Source organism: Schistocerca americana, chromosome 7 (assembly GCF_021461395.2).
Source record: "Schistocerca americana isolate TAMUIC-IGC-003095 chromosome 7, iqSchAmer2.1, whole genome shotgun sequence".
Classification (NCBI taxonomy): Eukaryota; Metazoa; Arthropoda; class Insecta; order Orthoptera; family Acrididae; genus Schistocerca; species Schistocerca americana.
This window is the reverse complement of record NC_060125.1, coordinates 395,284,600-395,303,648: the sequence shown is the minus strand read 5'-3', so window position 1 is coordinate 395,303,648 and position 19,049 is coordinate 395,284,600.

The window sequence follows — 19,049 nt, the reverse complement described above, 5'->3', positions numbered from 1 at the left end:
TCACAGGCAACCTGAACGTAGCTTGGGGCAACATATGGGCTAGATTTCATCAAAAGCGGGTCACGGGAAAGAAGGATATCGTAATTTATAATTTCAGTTTAGGTCAGATTATTACCTTAGTGACCAAGTAGTAAACCAGAGAACCAACAGAAAACTAAAATCAAATAGTCTTAGCACCAAAATTCAGTATTTCCGAACGACGTTTAGAAACAAATGTCATAAAAAACAAAATTTGGAATTTAACGTTACCTCCTTTCATTAATGTAACAGAGTACCAGTTCTTATAAGACTTTATTCCAATTTCGTGTATTTTGTCGACTACATTCGAGACTGTCTCTACCGTCCGTCATAAGAGACAGGGAGCGTGGCGCTTTCTTGCAGTAGAAGGGACTCCCTAGAGACTGCCTGCAGCAACAAGTGTGACGTCTGGAACAAAAAGAGGACCCCCGACCCGGCTGCTGGCGTAGTGGGCTGCGACCCTACAAAGAGCGGACGGTTCCCCAGGGACACTGGCGCATCGCAGCCAGCGAACACTTCATACCGGACGCGGAAGGCCACGACACACGCGCTAAATCAACTCGCAACTCTGCCGCCAAGAACTGACACTCTGTCACGCATTCTTCGTGGAGCTAGAGTCAAGCATCGGTCAGATAACAGTTTTATGTTAACTGCATCCAAGCTCTACCAACTGAGCTACCCAAGCACGACTCACGCCCTGTCCTCACAGCTTTACTTCCGCCAGTACCTCGCCTCCTCCCTTCCAAACTTTACAGAAGCTCTCCTGCGAACCTTGCAGAACTAGCACTCCTGAAAGAAAGGATATTGCGGAGACATGGCTTAGCCACAGCCTGGGGGATGTTTCCAGAATGAGATTTTCACTCTGCAGCGGAGTGTGCGCTGATATGAAACTTCACAGCAGATTAAAACTGTGTGCCGGACCGAGACTTGAACTCGGAACCTTTGCCTTTCGCGGGCAAGTGCTCTACCAACTGAGTTCTGCAAGGTTCGCAGGAGAGCTTCTGTAAAGTTTGGAAGGTAGGAGGCGAGGTACTGCCGGAAGTAAAGCTGTGAGGACAGGGCGTGAGTCGTGCTTGGGTAGCTCAGTTGGTAGAGCACTTGCCCGCGAAAGGCAAAGGTCCCGAGTTCGAGTCTCGGTCCGGCACACAGTTTTAATCTGCCAGGAAGTGTCATCTCGCATCTCGTTCTTAGTATCCCAGCACGAAATATCCCACGGTGACAGCAAAATGCACGCGCAGTCTTCTTCGAATGCAGCTTCTCTAAATTCGTCCATCCGTTTTCCTAGAGACGTTCATCGCCTTTTTCCAAAGATTCCTGTTTACGTTCACCGAGCATTTCGGTTGTACTTTATTGTGGGCTTCACCGACCATCTAGCAGAGCGTCTCTGAAATGCGTTCGGTGTTGGTTTCATTACGAGGATTCCAGACACTTTAACTATATTCTAAACTTGGTCACACTAAAGTCTCGTATACGATTTCGTTGAATATTCAGATCATTGACTCAAATGCGGATCAGCATAGGCACAAAATATATTTTTCCCTCCGACCCACGTCTTCACGGTTTACTGAAATACTAAACTTTATTTATTCAGTTGTATTTTTCAATAGACATGACTTTTTCCAGAAATTGCTCGTTTGTTTTAATTATATCGTAAAACTCACAGCAAGGAAGTTCTGAATAAATTTTAACATTTAGCAATTGTTTAGGAGATACTGGAAGTCTACCAGTTTCTGCAGCCCAAATGATCTCCGTAACCAAGAAAACTGTCTCATCTGGAACAGTTGTCCTAGGCAAAAATATAGTAAACTCACCCAATTCTGAAATATTTCAACATTAATTATCAATCTACATGTTCTAAATATACAATCAAAATTATCTAGTAGATAGCGTGCAATAATTATGTTCATATTACTGTCATTAAGCAGTTTCAAAAATTTACATTTCTATTGGAAGTTAACATTAAACACTCACTTTTTTGCCCGATCCTATCATAAACAAGAATAAACACAAAATGATAGTAAACAAGTAGACGATTTACCTCACATACGAAAACAAACTCATCCCCCGCTATGTGTTGCCAAAATATTGAGTGAAAAGTTGTGGCGGAACCTGTATCCATGTCTCCTCATCGACGTCAGCGTTTATTACGAGTTCGGCTGCGAGGGGAGCGGCCGTAGGAGAATGTTTAAAAACGTGATGTCGAACATATAGATCTAAAATTCAAACAAAGAGATTCTCGCCTATCATAAAATTGTCAAACCCCAGACGTTTTTGCAACCCCGAACATTAGCTCAGTACTGTTCAGGTTAATTACTTAATAAGCTGTGGGTACAATTACTGATGTGTTGGACATGATTGTTATGAAACGAAGAAAAGAAAAACACTTAGAAATGATGACATAAACGTGGGATTAAATACGACCAGAAGGTTTTACCCATAGACTATTGAAGCTGCGACATAATAATTGGCAAAAGAAAATGGATAGGTTTTCCAATCAGATTCCTTTACGAGAAACCATATTTGCATATTTGCGGCGTACCTCAATTAAGGGACTCATGGTCGCTCCGTATTATGGGTGTGCATGACCCTGTTCAGAAAATGTCACTCGACGTTGTCGCAGGGTTGATCCATGCACGTCTGTTTTCATGCTCATTATCTAAAGAAGCTGAAGTAACAGTTGCAGCGTTGATAAGTTAAGCGAAATTTTAAATCAACACGCTCATTTAAATGAATAATAATAAATGGCAATAAAAGGTTTTGTGTGCTGATAATAAACTTGTGGAGACGACACCAAAAATCCATGTTCAGTAGAGGGATAATTTGTTCAGTCATTCACATGAAAGAATATCTAGAAATGGTGGTCCTAAAATAATTTGGTTTAAAAGATACAAATTGGTAATACATGAATCCGAATGTCTGTGATCCTCACTGCTCGTGACAATGAGAAATACCCGCTCCCCCTCCATATAACATGATTTACTACACTCTACGAAATGGACCATCATTTTGTAGTAATGGATCCAAGAATAATGACAAGAAGTCAAAAAAAGAAATGATCGTTGGAAGGACAGATTCAGTCTCAAAAAGTCAAATTTAAAGCATAGATGGTAACATTAAGAGTGCATTGGGAAGCTCACTGTTAAATGCAGAAGAGAGAGAGCGGATACGTCGAAAGAGAATGTTAATGACCGCTGTGAGGCTGTGGATTTCTCTGACGGCGGATTGGGAGAAGAAATGGAAGACTGTACGGAGGCAATATAGTTTTAAAATCACAGTTTAGGAGAGCTTTGGAAGACTTACAATGAAATAAGGAAGAAGGGATAGCTAACATTCCTACTGACTTTCTGAAGTGGTTAGGGGAAGTGCCAATCAAATGACTATTCAGGTTGGTGTTTAGACTCTATGGGTGGAGTCACATCATCAGATTCCACACAATCCTAAAAAAATTATAAGCCGATAAGTGAAAGAATTATCTCATAACCAAATTAACATCTCATACATCCAACTCTTTGTCAGGAATACTGTACAGAAGATAGGAAAACAAAATTTAATCGTTTATTTCTAAAATGAGTAAAACTCACAATTGATAACTTATTCACGAGAGACAAAAATATTAAACAGCTTTTCTTACATTTTAATGGCAGAATTTCTTTCTGCTGGGTGAAACATTTCATTTTCTGGAGTGTGTAATGCTAATATTAATTAGTTTGAAAAATATTTTTGGCTGCTATGGTGATTTTTGTCACGTGAATTTATCCCCTTATAGCAATAAATGAAGAAGGAAATATATTTTAATGCACTTACTTGAATTACATGAAAGTAAGAACTTATAATTTTTGAATGACAGTATTTCCAGCCGAGCAAATGTAACGTAATTCATGTATGTCCGTCCTGAGCTTACTGTCACACAGCACAATAGATTATTTCCCACCATAATCATGACATGATGTACTTCTAAATCAAAATAAAAGTAATTACTGTTACTGAGTGCTTTTGAATCCAAACCACTGGATATGTTTAATATTAGCTTTATAACTCTAAGCATGTACAGAACTGCCCTAAATTCATACAAAAATGAATACAAAACGTTACGAAGGATGATTCCCCACTACTTCACAAAACTGCATTAAGTTCATACAAAAATGAATACAAAACATGTTACGAAAGATGACTGGTTCTTGTCACTTTTCAATCATCTTCGTTGACATTTGTGGTAGGCCATGTCTTCACCAAGTGTAAAAGACTTGATACTGTGGATCTGTAATATACTTCAGCAGTTTTTCAATATTATCATTCTTCTTCTTGTTTATAGCAAGTTTCCAGTCCTACCCTTACGTATGGGGAATCCCAATGATCTTATTACTAAAATATGTCCAGGCTATCCCTAATGTAAAGGTGTGGACTAAGAGATCTCTGATATAAAACTTAGCTACTACTTACCCATCCTTTCTGAACTGTATTCTTAGGACAGAAACTGCTGAGGCTAAGTTATACTTCGACCTATTTTGTAGAACCTCTTCCTATTATCTCAGATATAATGACGACCTTTATGTATAAGGGGATCTATAATTTTTTAAATCCACTATTTTGCTTCTTTTTGTCGGCCGGTGTGATGAGTGGTTCTAGGCGCTTCAGTCTGGAACCGCGCGACCGCTACGGTCGCAGGTTCGAATCCTGCCTCCGCCATGGATGTATGTGATGTCAGGTTAGTTAGGTTTAAGTAGTTCTAAGTTCTAGGGGACTGATGACCTCAGATGTTAAGTCCCATAGTGCTCAGAGCCATTTGAACCTTTTTGGCTTTTTTTGTTCCACAAACTTTAATCCGACCGAAGCGGCTTTAGATTCGTTACAAGTAACGTTTACAGATCTGAAATACGCAATCAGTTGCTTATTAACTTTCTTTCCACGACTCAAATCCCAATTACATGGTGAATGAGAGTGACCTCTAATGGGAAAATATGGTAAGATTTTGTCAAATCTACCACTGTCTATCAAGAATAACAACATTCTTATAATTCTGCTATTGTGAATTTGGCCTCCGAATGCGTCACTGAGTAAGTGAGGTTCTCTTGCGTTTTTGGGAATAAAGTACTCCATGTAATGATACAGAAAGTTTCACACTTCATTATCGACTTTCATACCCTAACCCTCATGATAAAACATACCTTCTTTTGTTTTCACGTTATGTGGTTCAAAATTGAAACCAAATGCGTACTAAAAAGTAATCATGCTTACTTTTATTTGATTTTGTTATTTTTCATCATTACTTCCAATACCGAAAAAGACATAATCTACAGTTTCAATTTTTGACGAGTTTTACCATTTTAGTAGTGACTGATTCAACTGAGAATCCGTTGGAAGACAAGTTTGGCTTTAGGAAAGGTAAAGGCACTAGAGGCGGTCCTGACGTAGCAGCTGATAATGGAAACAACACTTAATAAAAATCAGTACACGTTCACTGGATTTGTCGCCACAGAAAAAGCGTTTGGCATTGTAAAATGCAGCAAGACATTCCTAATTCGGTGATGAATAGGAATAAGCTGCTGGGAAAGACGCAAAATACACAATATGTACAAGAACCAAGCGGGAAAAACAAGAACGGACGACCAAGAACGAAACGTTCATATCGGAAATGGAGTAAGACTGGAACACAGTCTTTTGTACCTACTGCTCAATCTATATATCAAAGAAGCAATTATGGAAGGAAAGTTTCAAGATTCGGATACAAAAGAGTGAGGGAAAGATGAAAGATTTAAGAAGTGAAGAAGGTTTACAGGAGTTATTGAATGGAACGAATAGTTTGATGAGTACAGGACACGAACTGAAATTAAATTGAAGAAAGACGAAAGTAATAAGGAGATTCAGAAATTAGACATGAACTTAACAATAAAACTGGAGACCACGAGTAGACGAAGTTAAGATTTAATTACCTTGGAAGCAAAATAACGCATAACAGAGAAAACAAGGAGGACATAAATTGCAGACTAACTCAGGCAAAGTGGGCATTCCTGGGCAAAAGTACCAAACGTATGCTTTAATGTGAGGAAGTAATTTATATTATTAAACAGTTAGTCACACAGTTTCCAATACAGGTTGCCTATCTATCCGCTTCCATGGGCGACAAAACTGTGATTTTTATTATTTTCATTAAATTTCTGAACAAATTTAAAAAGTTAAAATGATTTCATAATCTATTTTTAAGAGATATAATCTTTGTGTGTTGAATATTGTTTATTGAACTGGAGACCTAGAAACGATGGAGAGGCTTTGTCCCTCCATAGCCCTCAGTGCTTCACAACCCCACAACAGGCCACAGCAGTCCACCCGCCCCACTGCCGCCCCACACCAAACACAGGGCTATTGTGTTGTTCTTTCCCCAGTGGCTCACTCAATGAACACTGTTTGAAGCAGTGTACTCACATATATCTGTGTTATGTCAAAAATCACAATGACTGCTCCAATCTTAAATACTATGTGCAAGTGTAACAATACATTTTCACCCTCAGTCCGTTGCTCCAGGAGTGCGATTCAACTGGGTTAATAGTGATGGTATAATGCCTGCATTCTCTATGCTCAAACACGTCAAGTAAGTTTTTTTAACTTCCTGTATGGATATTTGCTAATTATACAATGCATACATTATACAAGCACAAAAGTCCCCTCAAGCCTGCGGTACTTTTTCATTATATAATGGCTGCATTGTGTATAATGGAACTTCATACAATGTCCTGACAAATATGTAACAGTAAACTTATCACTTCCTGTAGGCAGCATTGTCTCTGCCTTCTATTGGATGAAAAAGGTCAGGAACTTATCCTACTGTCTGGAAAAATGGACTATTTGTATGGGCATCTTTCCCCCTCTCCCCTCCATACAATACCGTGAGGATGTAAATAGGAGTGAGTTCATTTCAACATTACTCTGTCAGGAGTTGAATTCCTGATGGACCAGTATTGACATGGACTATGGCCTACATAAGTACCAGCAGAAAGTTATTATTATTCATGTTTGCATTTTATGATTATTTTGGAGTCATCACACAATATTCACCCACTTCACTGCTTCTTTTCCTGCAGAACTGTAGGAAGAGTCAATAGGCACACATGCCATAGCAATAACAACACCCAGGCCTGGACTGTGCGACACTTTAACCTGGACCATCATCGCCTTAATTGTACCATGGACCATCATATTTGCCTTGTCCCCGACCATCACCCTACTACTTGTAATTATACACTGACTAGCAACAGTTTCCTTGCCCATCAATCAAGTGTAGGGCATCAGTAGGCTAGTCACACACCAGTTAAAAATTACTAAGTAATTAGAGGCACATTTGGTGACAGGATGTCATATGCCTGTACTGATAACTCTATCACAGTCTACTGAGATCTGATCTATTTCCTAATTGCATGTCTACCCATTTTGGAATGGGAGCTCCCCAAAATCGTGGCCAATCTGTGGTGTCCTGCCATTAACTGCAATGCAGTTTCATGTGTAAGTAGGCTGTTTATGTTTTCTCTATGTAACTAGGCTGTTTATGTTTTCTTATTGGCAACGTTACGTAGCGCTCAATATGAAAATCACTGGCTGTGCTGTGTGCAGTCTGTGGCTGCTTTGCATTGTTGTAATACTCGCCATTGTAGTGTTAGGCAGCTGGCTGTGAACAGCGCGTAGTGTTGCGCAGTTGGAGGTGAGCCGCCAGCAGTGGTGGATGTGGGGAGAGAGATGGCGGAGTTTTGAAATTTGTCATGAACTGCTAAATTTATATATGATGATATCAAGGTAAATACATTATTTGTTCTCTATTAATATCTTTCATTTGCTAACTATCCCTATCAGTAGTTAGTGCCTTCCATAGTTTGAATCTTTTATTTAGCTGGCAGTAGTGGCGCTCGCTGTATTGCAGTAGCTTGAGCAGCGAAGATTTTTGTGAGGTAAGTGATTTGTGAAAGGTATAGTTTAATGTTAGTCAGGGCCATTCTTTTGTAGGGAATTTTGAAAGTCAGATTCGTTGCGCTAACAAAATATTGTGTGTCAGTTTAAGCACAGTCATGTATAATTGTTTAAAGGGGACGTTACACATGCTGCAAGCTCATGTAACCCTGCTCCCTCTAACCTCCCCCCACACACACAAGAAATGATGACTATGGCAAAGATAACACTATTGTCTACACATTCAGGATAAAATGGCGTGATGTCACAGGGCTCCTCAATTGCTGGGTGTTTCCGAGCTTTCACCTTGAGTGTACGCAGCACCGATTTTCTGAAATGCTGGGACTAGGTGTTGGTAAGGCACTCAGCCATGTACTTCTCCTTGACAACCACTCATATGTATTTGACCCATTAAATGGGGGGGGGGGGGGGGGGGTTCTCCTACGTCTCACTTCCAGTAAACATAGCCAAAAAATTCCATTATTAATGTTCAAAACTAAAGAGGAAGACCTTTGCTTTAATTCGTTAACCTGGCTTGAAGAAATTATGAGAAAAATGCACAACATATGATGTAATAGAAAACTAATGATTTTACGACTTCAGATGTATCAATTTTCCTGTTAAACTCCAGAACATGCCTAAATTTGAGTGGCATAATCCCCATACATCAGTTAACATCTATGGCCTGGATGAAAGCAAGTCAATGGTGGTGTTGTTACATGCAAAGATGTCTAATTCCTTCAATTTTCTTAATTTCGCCAGTCAGTGTGGGAAACGTGATTCGTTTCTATCCCTCAAAGGAAAAAAACCACTGCTGCTGGGTCAAAAACATGTCATGCTATTTTTATTCCCAGTTGTGAAAAGAGAAAGCTGCATATCATGTTTGTCCTTGATGTTTGAATAAATTTTCTATCAGTGAGTGATTGGCAGAGTATCTGCTGGATTGCTCTACACAGGAACCTGCATGTGTGGATATGCCCACTGACGCAAACAAATTCTCGAAATTTAAGAATATCCCTCACCAGGATAGTGTCCCCTGTGATGCACTATGAGAGAGACACCAATACCTCATTCATTCTTCACAGAATGGTATTTACCATACGCAGCTGGGTACCAGGTTGTATGCACATATGATGTGACTCATAATCATTTTGATTCATACATACGCCTATGTACGAATCATAATGATTATGAGTCACATGGTGATGAAAACGACGTGATATGGTTGCTTTCTGAGATTGAACAACTTGCAAGAGACGTTGATGTGATATTTTGCACCAACATCTTCATCACATAACCGCAGGAAAGCGAGAAATTGTACAAGAAAGCAGTTAACTGTCATATTTGGGGCTAGCATTAGACATAGGAGACTCTATATGCAGGGACCATTGCCATCTAACTGGTAAGTTCTGTGAAGTAGCACACAATGAATGAAATCTGAAGTACTAACTGCCACGACACATATACGCTTTTCCACAATGTTAGTGGTTATGGTGTTCATGTCATTGCTGAGCACTGGTTGAATCTGGTTTACACTGTGATGAAGTTAATAAACTGTCTGATGATATAAAAATATACATTTTGTTTTCAAACCAAATCACCATGAACATTAATCTAGCTTTCTGGACTTACGGTTTATACATGCAAAATTTCAGAAGCTTGCTGAAACCAGGAATTAGGAGGACATGCATCACATCTCAATGATGATAAGTTTCAGCTTGGGATGAAGAAATGGTTCTTCCCATACAAACATCTGGCTTAGATAGAGAAACTCAACAAAACCCCATTGCCCTAGATAACGACATTTTTCTGTAACCTTACAAGCAATGCCACAACAGTTGTGGAGTACAGGTATGTGATGAATGTTTGACGGGAGTTCAGCTTCTCTGATTTAGGTGAGTATGCAAGACTGTATATGAACACAGATGTACACTTACTTCCAGACTTCTGCCTTCTATTTCGTAGACTCAATGCTGAAAAAGAAATGTCAAGCTCGAACTTTTGACAATGTCAACGTGTTTCTATTGTTTGAATTTGGGGGTCGTACAGTTTTGCCAAGGTGTGCGTAGGCAAGCCAAGGCAAATAATCCTTGAATGGGTGGCGAGTTCAATGAATTCAGTGATGTCAGTTACATCCTGTACTTGGATATAAGCAATTTATAAGGTATTACATACTAAATAAGGCAGCCACAGCTAAAAAAAGGGCGTTGTTAATATTTAAAAATCTTCAAACCGTTTTTTACTAAAAAAAAGTCTTATGAATCGATTGACAGTGAATGAAGATGTGCAATCTCAGGATGAATGTTTGTCAATATGAGCTTCTAGTACACCACCACCAATCACCAATCCATAGCACAGGCATAACAAAGAGTTGCTGTTTTCATATTTGCTTAACCCTGGAAATACGAATTTTCCATAACACACACTACAAAGAGGGGGACGGGCTGTAGATACTTCCTACTAACCGCAATAAAATAAACAGATTTCATTAATCATTCTTAATTTTTTTATCAACATCCTTTTTGAATAGGTTCTGATGTATAAGTAGGTCCAGAATGTGAAAATATCTTTTAACACAATCTTAGCAATATCAACACATTTTCTGTAATATGATACAGAGATGATCATCATAAAAAATCTTTAAAAAGTAGAGATTTCATTAACTGTCATTGTATTTTATTTACAACATACTTAAGAATGGTCCTGAATTTGAAAACATGAATATAACATTTCTTGCAAAATGTTGCATTCACCACTAAGGCTAAAGTTTTTGGATTACATTAAAATGAAAAATTCAGAACAATTACAGAATCTGGTGTAAGAACTCATAAAAAACAAAAAACTTTTTTTCAGAATTTTAAAATATAACATATATGATTGGATTACAATATTTTCAGAAATTGGGCATAAAATACTCCCTCCATGGTACTGTTAGCGTACATGGGTTTAGCACCCCATGCGTCCGGTGGACATTCACCCAATGATGCTTAATGCCAATTTTACAATAGGCAACAGCCTATAGTGAGTTACTATTTTCGATTTACAGCTAAAATATGGAACTCATACTGTCCCGACTGTTTGAGGACTAATCATTGCATCACCTGAAGATGCATCTGTAATGGTGTGAAACCATTACTGTCCCCAATAAAGGACTACAAAAAAACAGCTAAAGGAGCTTGAAGAGTCTCACTCGCTGTGAATCCTGCCAATTCAGAAGCCTTTCTCAGTAAAAAAACAGTTTGAAGGTTCTCAAACATTAACCATTTATAAGCACATGTCATTCAACAATCTCTGTTAGCTAGAGGGTTTCAGTGGCTACCTCCTCGTGAAATTACCAAATTCGGTGATTTCTCAGTTGTGTCAGTGCAGCCTGGTGTAGGATAATGCACGGAGACAGACATATCAAATGGTAATTGTTTGTATAACGTGCAAAATGACATGCCACTATGTCCATACTGTCTAGTTCTGTACCATGGTTTCCCCCACACCCCAAGCTGTGACACTGCTGAGGAATTAAATGAGATACATAATGTGTTATAGAAACCTTTAGCAATGTCACAGTTTGGGGATCAAAAGATTAACCTCATTTTCCTACCAAATCTGAACAATGGTTTTCTCTTCACCATCACCATCACCATCTTGATTTGGGGAATTTGTGTGTTTGCAGTAAAAAACTGTACGGCTTATAATGGCGGGATATCCTTTATGACACTCGATGTTGGGCACCTCTCTTACCAAAATGGGTAGACATGCATTTAGGAAATGGTCTGGCCTCAGTAGCATGTGGAAGAGTTATCAACATGAGCATGTAATGTTCTACAACTACTAAGTAATTCAAAGCTGGTATGTGACTAACCTGGTACTGTCCTAAATTTGTATAATGTGCAACAAAATTGTTGCTAGTTGGTGCATAATTTCAAACAGTAGCTCAGCAAGGGCAAAAGTAATGATTCAAGATGCCATTAACATGATGACAGTTGGGGTTGAGACAACGTCAGAGGTCGAGGACTGTGTGTTGCTGCTGCCCCTGCATTCCCGCTTCTGGATGATTCCATCAATTCTGGAGTCCATCCCTGTGAACTCACACTCCAGAGAGGCATCATAGTTTGGGATCTAAAATTCTCAGCCCTTTCATAGCATCGATTTTAACAGCTTTGGCGTCAACCCTTTCCACCACTGTAATGTGATTATCAAGCTCACACAAAAACAAAAAATTTGCTAAACATGGTGCAAGTAAAAAATATTATCACATAATTAAGGATTAATACTTACAGATTTAGTCATCTAGCCATTTAGTCATCTATAATTGGAGACCAGTCCTGTAAGTTTATAGACGAGAATAAGGTCACTCAAGCCATCGCCAAAACAGAATATCTGCCTGAGGGCTGGGCACCTGGTCATCATGGATGCGGCTCCATCACATATAATGCCCATATCAAAATGTCAACCCTGTCTACCAGGTCGATGTCAACGATTGGCTCAATATTTGTAGCATGCACCTTGTAAGCTTACACACAAGAATGAGGTAATACATGCCATCGCCAAATTATAATATCTAGGTGAGGGATGGGCACTTGGTCATCAGGGATCTGTCTTTACCTCATATAATGCACATGACAAAATGTCAACCCTGTGTGCCAGGCCGATGTCAAGGACTGGCTCGATATTGCTAGAATGCATAACTGGCAGTGGAATATAAATATCAGGCAGAAATGTACATATACATGTAGATGGGTTGAGAGATTTATATTCCTTATGATGGGTAAAATATAAGGAAAGCAAGAAAGCGGCACAGACCATAGTAAGGGCGGAGAAGAAGAAGTGGATGGAAAAATGGACAAGAATGTTAAAAGAGGACAGTGAAGGGAACAAAAAAGTACTTTAGACCATGGTAAGAAATAAGAGGAATGACAGAAGCGAGTGCCTGAGGATCATGGATAATAATGGAAGAGTTGTGGAGGAAATGCATGAGCTCAAAAAGATTTGGAAGGAGTACTTTGAAGATCTGTTGAATGCCGCCAAGCGGGGAACTAACAGCGATGGAGAGCCTGAGGCAGCAGACGATTATAATAGTGGGGAAATTGATGATCTAACTTGGAATGAAGTGGAAGAAGCCATAAAGAGGATGAAAGGGGGCAAGGCACCAGGTTGGGACGAAGTAACAGTGGATATGATACGAGCAGCAGGAGAAGTAGGAACCCAGTGGCTATACAGAGTGCTGAGGGTGGTGTGGAAGGAGAACAGAATTCCTGAGGATTGGAAGAAAGCAATTATACTCCCGATCTTCAAGAAAGGGGATAAAAGGAGATGTGAGAACTACAGTGGAATCACCCTGCTATTCCACTGTGGAAAAATCTATGAAAAGATCCTGGAGAAGAGAATAAGAAGCAGTATTGAAAGTAGACTGCAAGAGGAGCAGTATGTTTTCAGACCGGGAAGATCAACAACGGACCTCATATTTGCGGTAAGGCAACTGCAGGAAAGGCACTATGAGTACGGGAAGGACTTAATCATGGCCTTTTTAGATGTTGAGAAGGCGTATGACAGTATCTATAGGGACAAGCTCTGGGATGTGCTGAACGCAAAAGGGATAGATGAAGAGATAACACGAAAAGTCAAAAAAATGTATGAGGGAAGTGAGAGTTGTGTGAAAGTGGGGAGGGAACGTACTGCATGGTTCAAGCTGGAAAATGGGCTGCGACAGGGAAGTGCACTTTCACCTTTATTGTTTATTATTGTTATGGATGAAATCCTACAGCAAGTATCAGATGCAATTGGAGATCATAAAATGAAAGCAGTGCTTTTTGCCGGTGACCTGATGTTATGGGGAAATTGCGAGAAGAAGGTGCAAGAGCAGTTAGATGAATGGGAGGTGACGGCAGCACAATATGGAATGCATTTCTCTGCAAAGAAAAGTGAAATAATTGTCACAACAAGGAAGAAGAATAGGCCAAATGTGGATATAACTTGTGGAGGGGAAAAACTACAAGTGGTAGAGAACTTCAAGTACCTGGGAAGCATGGTTGAAAGTAAGGGGGGAAACGCAATGGAAATAAATGAAAGGTGCAGAAAAGCAGGGCAGTTCTTCAGATGCATTAGGGGGCTTATTTGGAGCAAGGAGGTGCCACAGAAATCCAAGGGAATTATATACCGAACCTACTTTGTCCCCATATTGGCATACGGAAGTGAGACATGGATAATGCACAAAAGCGACAAAAGTAGAATACAAGCTAGTGAAATGAAGTTCCAGTGGAGCATGTTGAGTGTAACAAGACGAGACAGATTGCGAAATGTGTATGTGAGGGAAAGACTAAAGGAGGAACCAGTACAGGACAGGATAGAAAAATCAAGACTGCAGTGGTATGGGCACATGAAGAGAATGGATGAGGGAAGAATTCCAAAGAGGATGTTTGATCTGCAACTGGAGGGGAAGAGGCCCAGGGGAAGACCAAGAGATAGATGGGTGAAGGGAGTGAAGGAATGTGTGATGCGAAGAGGAGAGAACTGGACGAAGGTGGAAGAGGGGGAATGGTGGAAAGACAGAACACAATGGAGAGGCTTGTGTTCCCGACAGACCCAGCCAGTGGCTGGAAACTGTCCAAGATGATGATGATGATGTTGATCCACAGCTGGTGGTCTGGCCTCATTTAGCATAAGCTTGTGTAGAGGCAATTTAGTGGACTTCTCCATGCGCACATAAGCAGCATCATTCAACAATGCTATGGAAATGAGCATTACATCAGATAATCATTGTAAAAAGTTACTTACAAATGTACAGGGTGTATTAAAAAGAACCATCAGACTTTAAAAAATCAGAACTATTATGTTATTTGAGATATTTGCTTGAACAATGTACTGTTGGAGAGAGGAAACACTCGAGTCTTACATGGTTCCCACTAGATAGCAGCAATGTGCAACCACTTCATTGCTAATAAAAATTGTGTCTAGCCAACAGAAAGCATTTTGTGTTATCCGTTTTGCGCAGTGCGGGTCAGTAATAACTGTTCAGCGTGACTTTCGTACTAGTTGTGGTGTGGATCTTTCTACATCACTGAGCATTAGACGACAGAATGAACAATTCCGAAAAACAGGTTGTTTGCGTAAAGGCAAATCGCCAGTCTGTCCGTGAGTGTCTGACACAGATGTCGAACGCATCTGCCATGGTTTCACAAGGAGTCTGCAGAAATCCGTCCGGCGTGCAGCTCTACGATTCAACAGCTCAACATGCCCCCAATGTCCGTCTGGCGTGTGTTGCGTCGACCTTTACATACGAAACCACACAAAATTAAGCAACTGCAAGCTCTTCGTGAAGGTGACAAACAATAGTGTGTGGCGTTCGGTAATTTCGTTCTTGGCAATATAGAGGATGACAGTTTTCTTCCACGCTTAGTGTTTAGTAACGAGACAACATTCCATTTGAATGGAAAGGCGAACCATCATAATGCGAGAATATGGGGTGCGGAAGAACCATGTGAAGTTGTAAAACATGAGAGCGACTCTCCAAAATTCAATATGTTTTGTGCAGTTTCACAGGAAAATCTATACGTTCCATGTTTCTTTACCAAAAACACTGTTCCAGGAAGCACATATCTCGATATGCTTGAGAAGTTTCTTTTCCCGCAGTTGGAGAGAGATTCGAACCATTTCATTTACCAACGTGATGGGGCTCCACCACACTGGCACCTGGAAGTGCGGGAATTTTTAAATCAAAGGATTACTGAACGGCGGTTCGGTCGCACTGGACCAAATTACTCTGCCTTACATTACTGGTCTCCAACGTCACTGCACCTGAGTGTACGTCATTATTTGTTGTGGCGGTTTATAAAATACTCTGTTTATGTGCTTCAGTTATCAACAAAAATGAATGAACTTACACATTGCGTAACAGCAGCTGTGGAATCTGTAACTCAAGACATGCTCGCTGCAGTGTGGGAACAATTTGAATACCGAATTGACATATGCAATGCACCTCAAGGCAGGTATGTTGAACACCTATGAAAAGGTATAAATAAAAACTTTTTGAGTTTCCCATTCATCAAAACACAAAAATCATTGTATATGTTTATTAGTTTCAGAAACATACACATGAAGAATAGGATGATGCTTTCTGATGTATCCTGCATAAAGATGTGTACTTACAGCCACAGTCTTTACTGTTTTGCAATGGCATTTGAGTCATTCCAAACTTGTCACTTCTCTCAGGAGCACCAATAACTTTCATCAGAAAGTCTAATGTGTCATCACCCATAAGCAGTGATGGCAAGCCGCCATCTGTAACAAAAATAAAGTCATTAGGTTGTGGCAGATACATACTGGCAGTGTCATCACAATCCATACTAGAATATATGCTCCTTTCATCACCAACCTCACTGGAACCATCATATGAATGTATCATAGCATCTGCTACTGATAGACAGCGAAACGCTGAAATGAATTCTGGATGTGGTGCATGTTCTATTTATACCATCAGGGTGTTGTGTGGAGGGGGCATGATGTATGTGTAATCATTACATCCATCAAGCCAATGAAATAATTTCCCACTAATTTTTCAGACAGTAGGTAGCAAGAGAGGATGCTGATGCAACCAACAAAAACTTTGTCGAACTGACCCAGTGTCTGGATTCATTATTTATATAGTTGCAGCAAACCTGTGTGTTTGTATGCATTCTCATATTGAATGCACACACTGTCTGGAGGTATAATTCTTGCAGAAAGTTATAAATTTACTATGATATGCATGAGAGATCTTCTGTGCATATAGAGCAAATCAACTGTCAATGGGATTATACATAATCAATAAATACTCCTGCTGGAATTGACAAATTTACTATTTTGTGTTGTAACCTCCCCACAAAAAATAATATAAATACTATTCACATTTAGTGTAACCTCCCAACAGTAAAAGTTCCGAAACCTCCCAACAGTAAAAAATATAACCATAACATTGACATTTAGCGTAACCTACCAACAGATAAATTCCGTAACCTACCAATAATACAATGTGACTAACCTCTCAATAAAATTGTCGCTCAATTATAACCTTTCAATAATGACTGTGAATTTAAACTGGTAAATTTAGGACGTCAGCAGTGCTGCGTCGTGGCCCTGAAAATTCATTCTGAATAAATTGAAAAATCTTACCTCAATTAGGTCGCCGAATAACACGAATATATATCTGCTCCTATAAGAAATTTTTCTGGCGCAGCTCTGTGAAATGCTGCCCGATAGATTTGTCATGTATAAAAAGAACAACTAATTTTTCTTTGCAATAATCGGGATGACCATGGATTGGAGAAATTAGTAAATTCTTTAAATTGAGATGATTGATTGTCAAAAGTTACTTTTTTATAAGAAAGATTATTATTAAGAGATTCTTTAGACACATTTACATGGGACTTGATATAACAATACTACATATGCGCAAGGCTGCTTTTACCTTATACTACAACGCTCAAGCTCCGTCATCGCTCCACCATGACCGGCCCAGCCAACACGATACACCAGACTGCTAGCTACTACTACTACTAACACACAGTTCCTACAGCAGTCAACACTGCTCTTTGGTCTGAGATTCTTTTATAGCTTACATATCGCAGGCAGTGCGTAAGCAATCCGTCGAAAATACATCTGCTCGAGAGCGCTAGCAACAAATTCCTTAATCATGGACCTCTTACATAACCCTCCACTGGGGGGGCAGAAATTTGGCAGCGATGGTGAGTCAATTGTACTTGCCATGAGCAACAGATTTTTTTTATAGTCTATTTAGTTACTAATTCTACAGTCACAGAAGTATATACATTATTGGTAAGTGCAGAACATATTAAGAAAATACAAAATGTATACGCAATGAGTACAAAATATATTAACAAATATCATAAAGTACACACGCACTGTATAACTCTTTAACATTTTTACATGAATTAGACATATGAAGGAGTGAAATAAAGTGCTCACGCACTGTAGAAGTCTTTAGCATATTTACATGAACTGAATACATTAACAAATGAAATAAAGTGCACACTTACTGTAAAATCTTTAGCATATTTAGGACAACTAATCATATTAACAAATGAAATTAAGTTCACGCACACTGTCTAAGTCTTTAGCATTTTTTACAAGAACTGAAAGCATTAACAAATAAAATAAAGTGCACACGCACTGTAAAAGTCTTTAGCATTTTACAAGAACTGGATACATTAAGAAAAGAAATGACGTGCACACACACTGTAAATATCTTTATCGTATTTAGGACAACTGATCATATTAACAAATGAAATGAAGCACACACGCACTGTATAAGTCTTTAGCATTTTTTACAAAAACTGAATACATTAACAAATGAAATAAAGTGCACGTGCACTGTAAACATCTTTAGCATTTTACAAGAACTGGATACATTAAGAAAAGAAATGAAGTGCACACGCACTGTATATGTCTTTACATTTTACAAGAATTTAAACACACTATATAAGTCTTTACCATTTTACAAGAACTAGGAAAGGAATGGGAAGGATTGCATCATGGTTGTAGCACAGTAGGTTGCACGTAGCTGCACTGAAAGTCCATATCTTTCTACAGAAGCACAACACCAAGTGAGACAATCTGAATTTCTCTTCCCTGAAGTACTTATCAGTGTAGCCAAGACACTGAAATGTTTTATTAATATTCAATGTTATAATTTTGGTAGTACATTGGGTACACGAAACAGTAGGACCATAATAACATCTCCATCGTTCAAGGTGGTGGACAGCTTGATACGTCAACACCACATTCTTGTAGAATCCATACTCTTACAGCAAAGCAGAATTAGTGCAAAAACCAAATATAGTGCTCCATGATCATGAGGATGGACAGGACAAACAGATATTGCAGTAATTGCTGGTAATTAGGTCAGAAGGTCAAGGACACATTAAGTCTTATGTTACAGTAATCATTGGCATAGCATTTATGCATTATTACAAAACATCATTCAGTATTACTCAGAACTCATCATTCAAGTGACTAGGACATATTTAAAATGTAACACACTGTAACTATTACTCAAGGTCTGTAGTCCAATAATACATAGATATAATGGATTCAATACATCAGAGAAATTT